Consider the following 14,951-nt stretch of genomic DNA (forward strand, 5'->3'; position numbering starts at 1 on the left):
TACAAATACCTATGAATCCATTATAGAGAAGAACTGTAAAGATTCAGAGCTTTACACTGTTCCCCTTCCCTGCCACCACAAGTACCAATTCCTGAAGGTAGGCTGGGCTGTGGAATAAAATATCTTGCAGCAAATACCTAAAATCCAAGAATTCTGCAGCAAATCTCCAGTGCTCAGCCTCTTGGTGGTCCAAATTGCACCCTCAAAACCTGTATATTACAGAAAAGGCCATTCCTCCTTCAGCTGTCACGGCACAACACAGCACAGTGTGAATAATCATTGAACTTTTAACTCCTCTCATGCCAACCTGGCCTCTCTCCTCATTGTATTAGCCATACTCCACTGAAAAATCTTGTGGCCTGCTGATATTTTGTTGGAAATACTACACTTCAAAGTTATGACACGGATTGTATGTAGAAAAGATTTTTCACCCCTCTGGAGAATGGATAAATACGTGGGTGTATCTTTGTCTCAATATCTGAGTGTCACTAAAGGTTTGTACCCTCATGCCACTCCTCTGGCCCTCAGACAGGGAGCTGAGTCACAGAGCACATGGAGCTGTTTGCCCACAGATCACAGAATCATGGAACTGTTTGTGTTGGAAGAGACTTTTAACCACCATCTAGTCCAATTCCTGCAGTGACCAGGGACAATCTCCAGTAGACCAGGTTGCTGAGAGCCCAATCCAGCCTGACCTTGAATGTTTCCAAGGACAAGGCATCCATCACTTCTCTGAGCAACCTTTTCCGATGTTTCACCACCCTCATCATAATATTTTTTTCTTTATATCTATTCTGTATCTACCCTCCTTTATTTTATACCATTACCCTTGACCTATCACAGCAGACCTTCCTAAAAGGTCTGTCCTCCACTGTCTTACAGGCTCCCTTTAAGTACTGGAAGGCCAAAATAAGGTCTCTCTGGAACCTTCACTTCTCCAGGCTGAACAACTCCCTCTCTCTCAGCCTGTCTCCGCAGCAGAGGTGCTCCAGCCCTCCTCTGGACTCACTTCAACAGGTCCATGTCTTTCCTATGCTGAGGATCCCAAAGCTGGACTCCTGGTGGAATCTCACAAGGACAAACTAGAGGGTTGGAATCATCTGTGGGCAGCACTCAGGAAAGAGAGATCAAGGGGACTTCCAGAAGGAAAAGGATGCAGGTCACCAAGGCTACTTATGGAGGGTATGCAAGGAGCACATGTTGTAGCTCAAGTTTTAGGAATCACCTCGGATTCTGAACTGAATGTAGTTCAAATTAAAAAAAGGATTCTTCCATGCATGAGTTAGAGAGGAAACAACACAAATGTCATTTAATTTACATGACAAAGTGCTGCCATTATTTCAGTATGACAGAATGCCACTAAGGGCAATTTCTGAAAATTATTTAAACAATGTAATGAGTTAAATGTCAGCATTAGCTAATTATGTTTATGCTAATTGTTAATTAGCCTCATAATGGAGACAGTCTTAATTAACAATAGTTATGTGTGTGTATATGTGTATGCAAAAAGGAGTGTGTGTTGAGAGTGAGAGGCTGTGAAAAAAAATGTTGTAAGTAATTTAATTTCCTGTAATAATAAGTATTTCATTTCAGACATTAACGAGAAATTTTCTATATACTTTAGAAAAGATGTGATTAACTTACAATGTATCTGTAAGCAATCCTTTCTATACAGCATCTGTTCTGTCACAACAGTATCTTTTTTTTTCTTTTTTTTTTTCCCCATGAACTATGTAAAGCTAGTTCTGTCTCTGTGGTTCTGTGACAGGGAAAAACATACACTTTGGAAATATAGGCAGGGTTATGACAGGGAGGTCAACATAACTGAATCTCAGGCCAAAGAAGATCACTAATTTCCAAGATAGCAGGAAATTCTTGTTATATTTGTCAGAGAAAAAGTCATAAACAGATTGACGTTCTTATCTATGTAATGAGTTGACACTTCTATAGCAAAAAAACCCCTTCTATAATGTGGTCTGTTCTAAAAACAGTGATCTAAATTTAAAAAGCAATACCTTTTTTTTCCTTATCATATGACATAAGAAAAAACCCCACATTATGACACAGCCTGCATGCTCACAGTCCACAGGTTTAGGGCACACACTGGTGAAGTGTTTAAATAAAGGTTTTGGATTAAAGTGGATACTTCAGCCTTCCCCGGCCCTGCAAAGCAATTTGGAGCATCTTAAAGGCTTTGCTGAACTGAGACCGTCATTCCCAAGTTTTCATTCCAGTTTCAGCTGGGAAAGATCATGTCAAAATCCTCAAGAGTTGTGTGTGCTTAGGGCACTTAAACAAGCCCCAAAAGACCTGAAAGACATCTCAAAGGAGAAACATATATAGGGACACTGAAAATATCCCTTCTGGAATTTTACAGTCCCACTTGGAAGCAGGTCTCCACCTCCACAGCAGTTCTGCCTGACCTTTGACAGGACATTCGGAAAGAAATCACTTGGAATCAAAGAGAGTAGGAGTAAACTAGAGGAGAGCAAGTCCAACCTTTTGAGGTAAAGAGAGTCTAGATGCAATCCCCACCTGTCCTTTGGGATTAGTGTGAATTATAGCCTTCCTAGTACCACGATGAGTTCATCAAAATGATGGAGCTGGATGCTTCATAGAATTCCATGGTGGGAGAATGAGAGAAAATAGGCACAAGATGTGAAAAGGTAGACAGGAAATGAGCAGGAGCTTTTTCACAGGGATGGTCCAGCAGGAGAATAGTTACCCAGGGAGGACATACCTCCGTCCTTGGAAGTTTTCAAAGAAAGACAGGATAAAGCTGTGAGCAAACTGGTCTGACCTCAGATACAACCTTGCTTTGATCAGGAGGTTGGACTAGAGACCTCCTCAGTTCCCTTCTAACCTGAATTATCCTATTATCCTATAAGCCTACATTTTGGATACACAGTTCAAGTCCACAGGCCACGGTGCCCACTACTGTGCCCCAACGTAAACTGAGAGTGCATTTTTAAAATCTGAGTTTCCTTGGAGATTAATGGAATATCATCATTTAGACACATATTTGGTCAAACTCAGCTCTGAAAACCAGAAGACAAACCCACATGTCCGAGCAGAGCTGCCCAGGTGTAACTGAGAAGAGAGGCTGGCCTGGAGCGTGTTTCTTAAATCCAATTAAATGTCCATGCTGCTGCTAATAACGTCAGGGCTTTGATTTAAGCTACACCACCACTAAATATAGATGCAGCCAGCAGTTCAGCGCCTCGCCAAAAAATAACAGTGGGCTATTAATGACATTCCAGTTCTTCAGGGCTGGGAGGGCCTCTGGGAACAGCACAGCAGTACCTACAGCTACTATCGCTGTGCACTTGCAGGCCTGTGTTTTTGACGGACCCTGCGAAGTCAGCAGCTCTTGGCTGCTGTATCACTCACCAGAAGCAAAGTTAAAACCCTTCTTGAACTCTTTTGTGGCTTCTTTGGGGGACAATATTCTCACACAGCCATGAAGGATATGATGACCTAAGAGTGCCTGGAACAAATACAGCACTCAAAGGGTCTGTGGAGCTGAGGGAGCTTGTAAAGCCAAGGTCATCTGCACAGCTGATCCATCACTACAGCCACGGCTCTCTCTCAATTTCCCAATGTCCAGTCCAAGAAAGCCTCATAGAATTTGGCCTTGAGTAGTTCAAGAAGACATATTTGCAAATGCATGACATAAAACAATAATAATTTCCTACCCAACATACCAAGTTGTCTGCTTTGCTGCCTTTATTCTGTGAATGAGAGCGTGAGAAGATCTGTACTTTTAATAGGCTTAATTAGTGTCTGAAAAAATTACCGTTGCCTTAGAAATACAGTTCTGCACTTCAGTTCTGCCATATGTATGCAGTAATGAGTATAAATGCAAATGATTAAACATAGAAGCCAGCGAAATTGCCTTTGTAGCTACTTGTATATAACATAAAAGCAGTTTTCAGTCTCTGAGATATCAGTTTATAATCATGTTCATAAAAATAAATTAAAAACATCAGTTAATTCTACAATAGTTACAGAAAAGAAACCAGACTTCCCTTTCACAATTACATTCTCTACTTCTTCCCCTGTGCTCAAACAGTGGAAGTTACAAGTTTGTACACAAGCTTTTCTAACAGCAAACTCTCAGCCTGACCAGTTGCAAGGAAGTCAATGAGAAAATTGAGGTCAGTGAGGTCAGGGCTGAAAAGTGGGAAGTGAAGGTGTGAACTGTGTATTATTAGCTGATTAACACACATATTATGTATGAGTCACACCCCACAAGTGCTTTGGCTCAAATTAAACATTTCATTGTATTTCCCCCTCTTTCTATTTTAAATAAGACAATACCAGATTTTCAAAATGAAAAATCATTTTAAAAGTAAACTTACAAGTTAAAAAGTTCTGTACAGGGATGGTACATTTCACCATTGCCAAGACATGGGTATCAGGAGGTAACTCACGTTCATATTGTTTTGAAAAGTTGTTCAGTGGCAGTCAGCAACCTCCACCAAAAGGAAAATGTGTGTTTTCTTTACCGACTCAATATTTGGCCTTCAACACATCCATTGTCCTATGGATCAGTCTACTTTCACCTGAATAACATGGTACTCAGCTGGTTTTTTAAGCTTCACTTTTGTATTTTGATAGTACCAGATAAGACCACCCTTCTTTCTCTCCAGGTGTCTTTACCACACAGCCCACAGAGCACAGACCAAGCAGTTCCATTTGAGACAAAGCACTAGGGCAGTACATGGATAAATAAAGCAAGGAAGTCCAAATCAGGAAATAAAATGGTGTGATAATACCACTAGCACTCAACCATTCTTAGTTTTGGCCAGGAGAGGTATGACTTGCTGCACTCCTCATGGAGTCGGACACAACTTTTTATTGCTAGGCTGTTACAACCACCCTTGAAGGTGAGAGTAACTCAGGTTCTTATTAATAGATCACTTGAGGTAGATTAGAGTGAAATGGCACTGAATTATCGGTGTTTATAAATATATATATGTAGGATTTATTTGAGAATAATTTGGTTGCAATAGGAAGCAGGTATGTAGCTCTTTGGGTCATTATTATCTATAGAAATATAACAATATAAAAGCATAAAAATAACACTTTGGAATATGTATAAGGAAAAGAAAGAAAGAAAAATAAAGGATAAGAGTAGAAAGATACCACCACCCGTGAATCCAGCCATGAGGCTTGATTGTTGCAATTTAGATGCCTGCTGGTTGGCGTGATGGTCATAGTCTTGAGCCATCAGCGGTGGAGGAAGGCCTGAAACACGAATTTCAATGGGTTAATACATGCCCAGGTTCAGGTGGAACACTCAGATACCTCCCCTCGGGGGAGGGAGTTTTACACGGTCTGATGCAACACTGTGGATCATGTGCAGTCCTCTGGTGGAAAGCTCCAGAAATCAGTCTGGGGGCACTTTGCAGGGTCTTGGCACCTTCTAAGGCGTGACAGCTGCCCCTCACAGCAGCACAGCTGAGCCAGCCATGCCCCATCAGAAGGGAGGAGCACCTTCAGGCCTACGTGTGAATGTCCCGATACCTCCCTTTGGAGGGGAGTTTTCACACCTGAGCCAGTTGTGTAAGGGAGGACGGTGGCATGATAAAAAGCATTATCCCACCTGGGAGGATCTGCTTCTTATCAGTCTCTTTCCTTATCTGGCTCAAAACCCAGCTTGTGGCCTCCAGTGGTGGGTGCACATCCCCTCTGTACCAGGGCAGTTACTTTGCACATCCTCAGCAAAGCTCTGCTGCTTTTGCAGATGCCGATTGTTTGGGCCATTGACCACTAACATTTCAGTCTCTCACAAAGGCAGCTTCTGCTCCTGTCAGGGAACAACTTGCTTGGGAAAAGCAGTGAGCCCAGTGGTCTTTGGAGCTCGGAATGCACCGGCCCAGATGTCTCTCTGTTAATGAGCTTCCTGCCTTGCCTTGTACACGAGCAGAGATTTGGAAGTAACCCACCATGCACTGTGGGGGCAGTAGTGTAATACATGAAGCCACAGAGACTTGTGTGCTCTGTACCTGTGGGGTCACTCCAAGGGGTGAGGAAATTCAGATTTCATGAGGGCACACCCTGAAAGGCAGCACAGGGTGTGAGCATCCTTCCTTTGCCTCTGTGAAGTGTCCTTCCGGCATAGACTCTGATGCCATGAACAGCCCAAGAATTTGGCTTTCAAGGGCCAGAGAGATGCAGCTGAAGTGTCCACACTGAGCCAAGAAAAGGACAAGTCCATGATACATGTCCCTGTCATGCATCACCCAGCATGACCCACAGTCTATTCAGATTACAGAAAGGCAGATCCTGATCCCACACTATGGCACTAAATATGCTCAAAAATCTCCCTTTCCAATCCAAGGCCATGTCTGACCATCAATTTGTGTGTAACTATGTGGCAGCAGGTGATGCTGGACAACTGAGTCACATTCGTGCATACCCAAGAGTCCGGTCCTGTCTGCTGTGGGTGCTGCTGGGGAAACACAGCATGCACCACCCCGGGTCAGGGCTGTCCCTAGAGCATAGGTGCCATGACATCACTCCCAAAGGAAAAGGGAGACTCCCACACAGTCCAAGTGGCCTTTTCTATTCCGACATAAAGATTTAGCCACAGCTCCAGGTACATGGGGCAGATGGGAGAAATAGGTCTTAATTAGCTAAACATACTATATGTGCTATTGCTCCACATTTATGCGGTTAAGGGAACATATGTCCAAGGAAACAATTTTGTTGTCGCTTCCTTTGTGCGTTGGTTTCTAAACAAGTGAGTTATTGTTTTATTAAGGCAGCGAATTCCCTGATTGATGGCTGCATTCGCGGGATGACCTTGTCATTGTTTTCTCAAGTACTTCTAATTGTTACAGTGGAGAACACTGGGCTTTAATTATCTGTGCAAAAAAAATTCATACACTCTGGTTACACTCCGCTGATTGTATTGGATACACCACGATATTTATTTGCCGAAGAGGGAAAAATGGCAACGGCAAGTCAGTCTAAGAACTCTCACAAGAGAAAGTAATGGTGGATATTACAGGTTCCTAAAATACTGTAATAGCATATAGTAATTCAAGCAAGCCTGGTAATCAGTTGACTCTCAGGTTCAGTACAGATTACTTGCTATTACATCAGGTGGTCTCTCAATCTTGAGAAAATATCTGTTAAGGTATAAACATTTAAGCCAAAGAGGCACAGAATGCAAATGCCATGGATTGGCAAACGGTGTGTGCTGCACAAACATCATGACTTCTTCCCCTCATTTGAATATAATGTATTCATTTCACACCCCCAGCCAGTGGTTAGCACTACAAGACTCCAGTTGCCAGGCATGCTCATTATAAATAATTTAATTCAGATAGCCTTTCAACAAAGTTCAGTCCCTGTGAGAATTTCCCACCAGCAGCCTGAGCCCAAACTTCTGAACCAAAGTCTGTCAGCAGCTACAGTGGGGGCAAGGCAAAGATCAGGGCTATGAATCAGGGTTCAAAACCACTAAAAACTTAGAAATGTACATGAAAAACATAATGAAAAAACAGAAAGATTTTGAAGAAAAAAATATGCATATAGTCACTACCATAATATTATGGATGCTCTTGCTTGCCATTTTAATATAACTTTGCAGCCCATTTTTGCCATATTCTGCTGCTTTTCCATACAGTTGGTAGTGTTTTAAATCATAGAATCATAGAATGATTTGGGTTGGAAGGAACATTTAACTATCATTCAGTTCCAATCCCCCTGCTATGGGCCAGGACACCTTCTACTAGATCAGATTGTTCAAAGCCCCATCCAGCCTGGCCTTGAACACTTCCAGGGATGGGGCATCCACAGCTTCTCTGGGTAACTTGTTCTAGTATCTCACCACCCTCACAGTAAAGAATTTTTTCCTAATATTTAATCTAAACCTACTCTCTTTCAGTTTGAAAGTATTCCCCCTTATCCTGTCACCACATGCTCTTGTAAAAAAGTCCCTCTATATCTTTTTTGTAGGCTCCCTTCAGGTACTGGAAGGTTGCAATGTAGGTCACCCCCAAAGCCTTCTCTTTTCCAGGCTGAATAATCCCAATTCTCTCAGCCTTTCCTCATAGGAGAAGTGCTCCATCCCACTGATCAATTTGGTGGCCTCCTCTGGACTGGCTCCACCAGGTCAATGTCCTTCCTGTGCTGAAGACCCCAGAGCTGGAGGCAGCACTGCAGGTGGGGTCTCACCAGAGCAGAGCAGAGGGGCAGAATCCCCTCCCTGACATGCTGACCAGGCTGCTTTTGATGCAGCCCAGGACACATTTGGCTTTCTGGGCTGGAAGCGCCCATTGCCGTGTCATGTCCAGCCCCCCATCCACCAGCACCCCCAAGTCCTTCTCCCCAGGGCTGCTCTTGACCTGTTCATCCCCCAGCCTGGATTGACAACAGGGTTGCCCCAACCCAAGTGCAGCACCTTGCTCTGTAAGCAGCTCCACTGGTGTCACAGAGAGGAAGAACGGTGGTCTCATCTGGTATTATTTAAAATACAGAAGGACATTACAGGTTAATTTAACAGCCAGTGGTACAGAGCCATTGTGTGTAAGCATGCACCATACTTTGGAGGAATCTAACTCCTGTTTAAATTTTATTATTGAGTTCATTTCTATCCTAATTCCTATATGTCTTCTATGATTAGAAGACCTTTTTCAAGTTCATCTCCCAAATATGTATATTATACAAAAGCTTATTATTGTTTATGGTGTAAACATCATATTTATTAGAAACCAAGTATTCCGCAAGCCCATTTTAAAGTTGCTTCAATCCTCAACTAATCCAGTTAAACTTGCATATATCTACTAGGAATGACTTATGAGCCATCATTTCAGCATTGTGGGAGAGAGAGAAATGTTTGACATACAAAAACACTGATGCAAAGTGACTTCACAGTTAATTCATTTCAGTTCACAAAACACACATTCAATAGTGAGAAGTGATTTGGGAATAATTTCATTTGTTATTAGGTTTAACATAATGTGGCAGTATTAAATAAAGCATATATATCCGAGCCAATTCTTTTCATTTTAATTCTTTCAATTAAACGGAGAATGTATTACAGTGTGAATTGAGCAAAGCCACAGGGAGGTACTTGTGCCAGACTCTCACCTAAAGCCCACAAAAAGATGTTGCTTTCGTTTTGCACCCCTACCTATACCAGCATGCCACCTCCAGCTGGGGAAAGGAAAGAACAGTTGAAAGTTATTTAAAATGAAAAATGGGCATAGTCACTGCCAGTATACACACTTTGGAGTGATCTGTATTTTTCTACTAATGTGACAGACACTTAAACAAAAGAAGTGAATTCACTGCTACAATAAAACAGTGGCCAAGTCTCCCTTGCCCTTATTTTATTTCTAGCAACAGTAATAAAATGGCTGTTTATTGAGCTTTTTTTCACTCTTGATTTCCTCTGTTTCACAGCCAAACAAAAATGTTATTTTTCGAGAAAGTAAAATAGCTTATTTTATTAAATTATTTTCCCTGTGGTTCCACAGTAAATGACAGCAAGATTTTATACGTTAACTGGTGCTGATAACAACATTTTCTGCTTTGAGAAATGCTTGGATTCACCTAAAGGGTTGAGGTTTTACTCGAGCATTAAGGATGAAGAGTAAAACTGTAGAAGCACCATAATCACTGAGCACATGTTAATGATGACAAGGCTATGCTACTTAGTTTAAAATACCCATGAAATGTGAAACACCAGCAAAATAAATACAGTGTGTGCCTGTGCATGGGATATGGGTTTAAGAGTGTATCATCTCCATCCTTGTGGAGCCATACAAATAATTCCAGGTGAAAGAGCAGTACACAGAATATACATGTACACATATAATTCGCATGGGGCTGCCAGAACTTGTGTGTCAATGAGAACCCACAACCCATCCCCAAAGGCCCAACTTTGCCTTGGAAGTCACTCCAGAGCAGGCCATGCTCCTCAGAGCTCCCAGACACTGCCAACACACAGTGGTAGCCCCTCTGTACAGGTGATGGAGTCGTTCAAGGACCAGGGGAGAAACAGAGTGTTACTGGCGGTGTCAATTCCAGCAGATACATCCTGGTCCTCAAGTCCTCTGTGCACATTCTTTGGCTGGGCCACACAGCCTTGTTGAGCCCAGCATACCCTGACACTGGACCAAATGCTGCTTCTCTTCCCTCCCTCACATGTGAATTCCCATTGACCAGACTGAATTCTTATATGCATCAGTCACATACAATTCCTCCCATTTCCACAACAACCCTCTTCATTTAATCCTTCTGCAGAAAGTGTCGCCTCGGATATTTGTTTCAATAAAGTTATTGATTTCATATCTTCACCACTTCTGCTACAGTATTTTAGGTCAGTAGGCCATGTGGCCCTGCCTCATCCAATAGCTGTCTGGTCGATAACTTAAAAAACCTCAGTATTGACTGCCGGAAGAATGATCATGCAAAGAAATGGACCTGACATCACTCAAACGGATTGTGTTTGGCAACCCAAGGGGGTACAAAGTGAACCTATACTGATAACTGGGTCAGTCTAATAAAGATACATGTGTCATCAGCTTTACAGCAATTGATCCTCTTAAAAATTAAATGAATATGTGACTGAAGCAGTCTTTGGACTGAGCCTGTGTCCACTAACACCAAGATTCCCCTCAGTTTCACTGAGGCTTAGAATCAGGGCGTAGGACTCAACTGAAGGCTCAGCTAAGAGGCACATGTATCTGATACAAACCCATCACCTTGGTATTGCGGTTTGGAAATAAAAGCAAGATCAAGGCAAAAAGAAAATGTCAGAGCCATCAATTTCAGCAAGGCTTCTGCCCTTCACTCAGCCTCACAAAACACTTGGGAAATGGTTTTGTGCATTTCTTTGCTTAAACAACAAAATTGTAACTGGGAACCTGGAGTGGTTTCTCTGCCTGAAAAAGGCAGAATGAATAGTGCTTGTTGTCACCTGCATGATTTTTTGGTGTGCCTTAGATCCTAAGGAATTTCAGACAGGTGGAATGAAATGCTCCATGGAAACATTTTCTCCTAGGCAATAATTAAGGTGCCAGCCTAGACGACTAATGTAGAATAGACAATTAACTTTTGGACAGCAGAATTAAAAGATGAAACTTGCAATTCGGGGGATCTTTCTCACCCCAATCTATTCTGATCTCTTTTTCATGCAAAGTTTATTGTGAGAAATAACAGCTGGAATCTGGCAGGTTTGTTCCCATTCCTGGTTCAACTGCAGGACAGATTATTCTTCTTGTCTGTATCTGCAGTTGTCTCAATAGCCAGAAAACGGGAGTTACAACATTTATGAGAAAGAACCATTGTTACACACAAACTTTTATATCTATTTATGACTTCTTCTCCTTCAATTTATGATATCCTTATCAAAGCAATGTTATGTACAGCTGCACTTATATTCCCATCATCATTCAGTGATAAAAACACATGAGTAAACGCTGCTTTCCATGAACAGATGCTAAGCTGGAGCAAGGGCTCCAGGTTTAATACACAGCTCTGCTTGGTGGAGAATAATATTGTTTACAAAAAGATACTATTTTCAAAGCAGAGCCGAGCACAGTTCAATTATAAATAGCTGAGGGTGTAGTTCCATTTGTTATTTCTGTAACTACAATTACTGTACTGGCTGACACTTGCTTTTAGTGTTCTGGGTATTGTTAATTCACTACAAGGTACAATAAATGTTATTTTTTTAACAACTCTTTTTTTATATGTAGGAGCAGAACAGAATTCTTTGGACTTTAAGCTGTTAGTTTTACATCTTAGCAAATTTTTTCCCTAGTTTTCCCTGATCTTCACAAACTGATGTCCCACAGATGTCAAAAAGGGTGCACTTCCAAATGTCACATTGTTATCAGCCACTGACTTACCACACTTTATGATGTTTTTCTTCACATTTAATATTCCTGGCCAATGGAGTTCACAAGCCTTTTGTCCTGTCAGATTGGCCATGCAGACACCATGTGTCGTTTGTCCAATAGTTTTCCCTGCACATAAACCTCAGCAAACATTGTTTGGATCTTCAGCAGCAATCAATCCAACAGCTTGATGAATGTTACAGTTGTTAATTTAAATAACTGAGAAATTATAAATTAATGTGATTCAGAATCCAGGGTACCAGGTCCAAATTTTCATGTTGAATATATACATATAACGGGACTCTCAACTTGCATTTGGCATTCAAATGCCTAAATTAAGAAACATTTCTGTGTAGCACTGAGCCATACAGCAGTTCTGTTGCTTCTTACCTGATGCAGTTTTTTGCATCTGTTCTAAATGCAGAGAAAATTGTTGCAAAATGCTTCAGTATACCCACTTTGTTTGGCTGTAAATAGGAGGACATGCTTTCAATCTGCATTTAGGCAGCCTAAAAAATTACATTCCCTCCTCCCTAGGCTGGAACTGAATAGTAAATTATCCCCTCTCAGCTGGGACCAGAGTGTTAAGAGAGGAGTAACTGCTTGCCAGCCATGCTTTAAACTACTCCAACCTGGTTACAAAAGCACTTTGGGCAGTGCCTTCAATACCCTTACTTGAATATGCAGGAAGTTTCTCAGTACTGACAAAAGCATGATTTCAAATATCAACAATGTCTCGCAATAAAGCATGAGGCAATTTTGCATTCAATCCCCTCCTGTGTAAATCAGCTGAGGGGCCAGCCTAATTTGCACCAGTTTGTTGAGCTGCCTCGACTTAACTCTCTAGATTAGATCTAAAAGGATAATCTTTTTATTCTCGGTGTGTCCCACATCTTTAACACCTTCATTTCTAAATGCTAAATTAATAACAAAATCACCACAGAGGAGTGCTGCTTGCCCACCTGAGATTGTCTTAGACCAGAGTGACTCGTAACTATATGCACAACCTGTGTGCCTCCTCTGTCCCTTCCAAAACAAACTTCATCACAAGTAGTGTTGCTGGGACTTTAGTGAAGTTCTACAGCAGACAGCAGAAGTCTTGGATGTTGCAGAAGTTGGTCAGGTTCAAAAAACTGGGGTGTGACTATGGAAACACCCTAGCACCGTTTTCTTTAGCTCAGAGTATCAGCAACACAAGCAGCCCAGAGCAGGCTGTCAATATGGGCAAATTAGGGATGTGGCAGTCTTCATTGGATTCACCAGGTTTATCCTATTGAACAATTAAGCTAATAGCCCTGCTGTTTTGGCTTCTTGCTCTGCTCCTGAACTGAAACATTTGGAGGCTCAGTTCCAGCTCCCTCCAACTGCCCCACACACACTCAGGCTTCTCCAGCTCTGCCAGCATTTGAAAATCACACAACCAACAACTAGAGTTGGAGATGTTTTCACTAACACATCACAACTGCCAAGTCCTGGCTGCATTATTAACCTGTTGTCTAAACATGAAGAGTAAACAATTTAGATTACCGTGTTAATTTACTCCTTTACATATAAAACAGCGAAAGGATCTCTTTTTCTCCTTTCCTCCTTGTCTGGTGGGAAAGGAGCTTCATTTGCTTGTAGGGTTGTTCCTGCCTGAGAAGGTGCTGTGAGCAGCACCTGCAGAAGTTGTGTCTCCCATGTCCTTCCAGCAGCTTCTCAGGTTTGCTTTTACTAGGACATCACCTTACTAATAGCCTTGGTTAGGCACTTGCCAGGGAAAAAAAAGGGAAATATCCATGTTGGATGCAAAGGAGACACAGGGCAGAGTAACATCAGCCTATTGCTGGCATCTTCTGCAGACTTGGCTTTGGTTTTCAATTAATAACAGGGGATAGTTGGGGAAGGACCGAATCCTATGGAACTACATCAAACAGTTTCCTAGAAGGATCTCTGCCATTGCAAGAGGGTTTTTTTAATACTTCTGTGGTTTCCAGTTCTAAGCAAGGACTATCTTATAAGTAGAGCACTGAGAAAAGTATGACCAAGAGAAGCCTATTGAAAATTATGGAATTAAGATGTTACTCGGAAAAAGAAAGGATTAGTACCCTGGCTAATCTAAGCATAACTAGAAAATGTGTTTTTCATCATCCTGTACAAAAGGATGTTGTTCAACACACCCTCCTGTAACTAATAGGGGTAGAACTAATATGAAAAATAATACACCCCTAGAAAAAGGATTATTGTAGCAGCAGAAGGAGCGATTTTTATAATCGATGTAAAATAGGTAAAGCCCTGAATGTCACACCTAGAATATTGGTTAGTAACGCTGAGCAAGATCGAGTTTATAATTCACAGGGTCTGACTGGAAGTTCATTTGCAGAGAAGGGAATAGAGGCATTTTATGTTCCTGATACACGCAATACACATAAACACTTTAAGATAGATAAATAGATGTATTTCCGTATGTGCATAACAATGCAGTAAGTTTTTATTCTTTCGCATGTGTATTTTGTGTACATTCCTTATACAAACATATGTATCTACAGAAAGAAGTGTCCATATATTATATATCCATTTTATATATATATATTATAGTCATCCATATATTTATTATATATTCATTCACTGTATATTCATAGACATTGATGTTTACATGCACATGCACGTACCATTAGTGCATAGAAGTAGAAATGCATCTTAAGCAACTGCTCAACTGTTAAGATGTTTAGATGCCAGGGACAATGTCAGACAATACCTGCAAGGAGGAGCTTAGCAGTATTTGGAGGGAGGGTTGAACTTCATGACTGCCTGAAGTGTCCCCACATCCCAATAAGAGAAATTTGCTGCTAGGGCCCAGGGGGAGGATGGACACACATGACTTATTTGGGTTTATTTGGGATTTTTTTCCTTTTGTCTAACATTAATTCCTTAATACATATCCAATCTTTTCTCCCTTCACCAGCTTCCCAGGGACTGTAGCATTCCAGTGAGACCCAGGCCTCTGACACAAGAGATGGGTACCTGCATAAAGGAGCAGGGGGAGATTCTATTGTGGGCAGCACCTCTGCCTGGGAGATGAGGAGAGCAGAGGTGTGTGCACTGAGTCTG

The 14,951-nt window shown here is 41.7% G+C and overlaps 1 long non-coding RNA gene across 2 annotated transcripts in view; it reads right to left on the reverse strand.

Annotated features, from left to right (window-relative positions):
• LOC113975651 overlaps positions 1 to 541 on the reverse strand; it is a 2,557-nt gene extending 2,016 nt beyond the window's left edge. For both annotated transcript variants that reach the window (XR_003536869.1, XR_003536870.1), the window contains exons 1-2: positions 503 to 541; positions 138 to 243 (exon numbers count right to left, since the gene is read on the reverse strand). This is a non-coding gene — a long non-coding RNA (uncharacterized LOC113975651). The remainder of the gene's footprint in view (positions 1 to 137; positions 244 to 502) is intronic.
• Positions 542 to 14,951: the final 14,410 nt, after the last annotated feature.

This window comes from Neopelma chrysocephalum, unplaced genomic scaffold, assembly GCF_003984885.1.
Source record: "Neopelma chrysocephalum unplaced genomic scaffold, ASM398488v2 Primary Assembly neopelma1_142, whole genome shotgun sequence".
NCBI classification, from domain to species: Eukaryota; Metazoa; Chordata; class Aves; order Passeriformes; family Pipridae; genus Neopelma; species Neopelma chrysocephalum.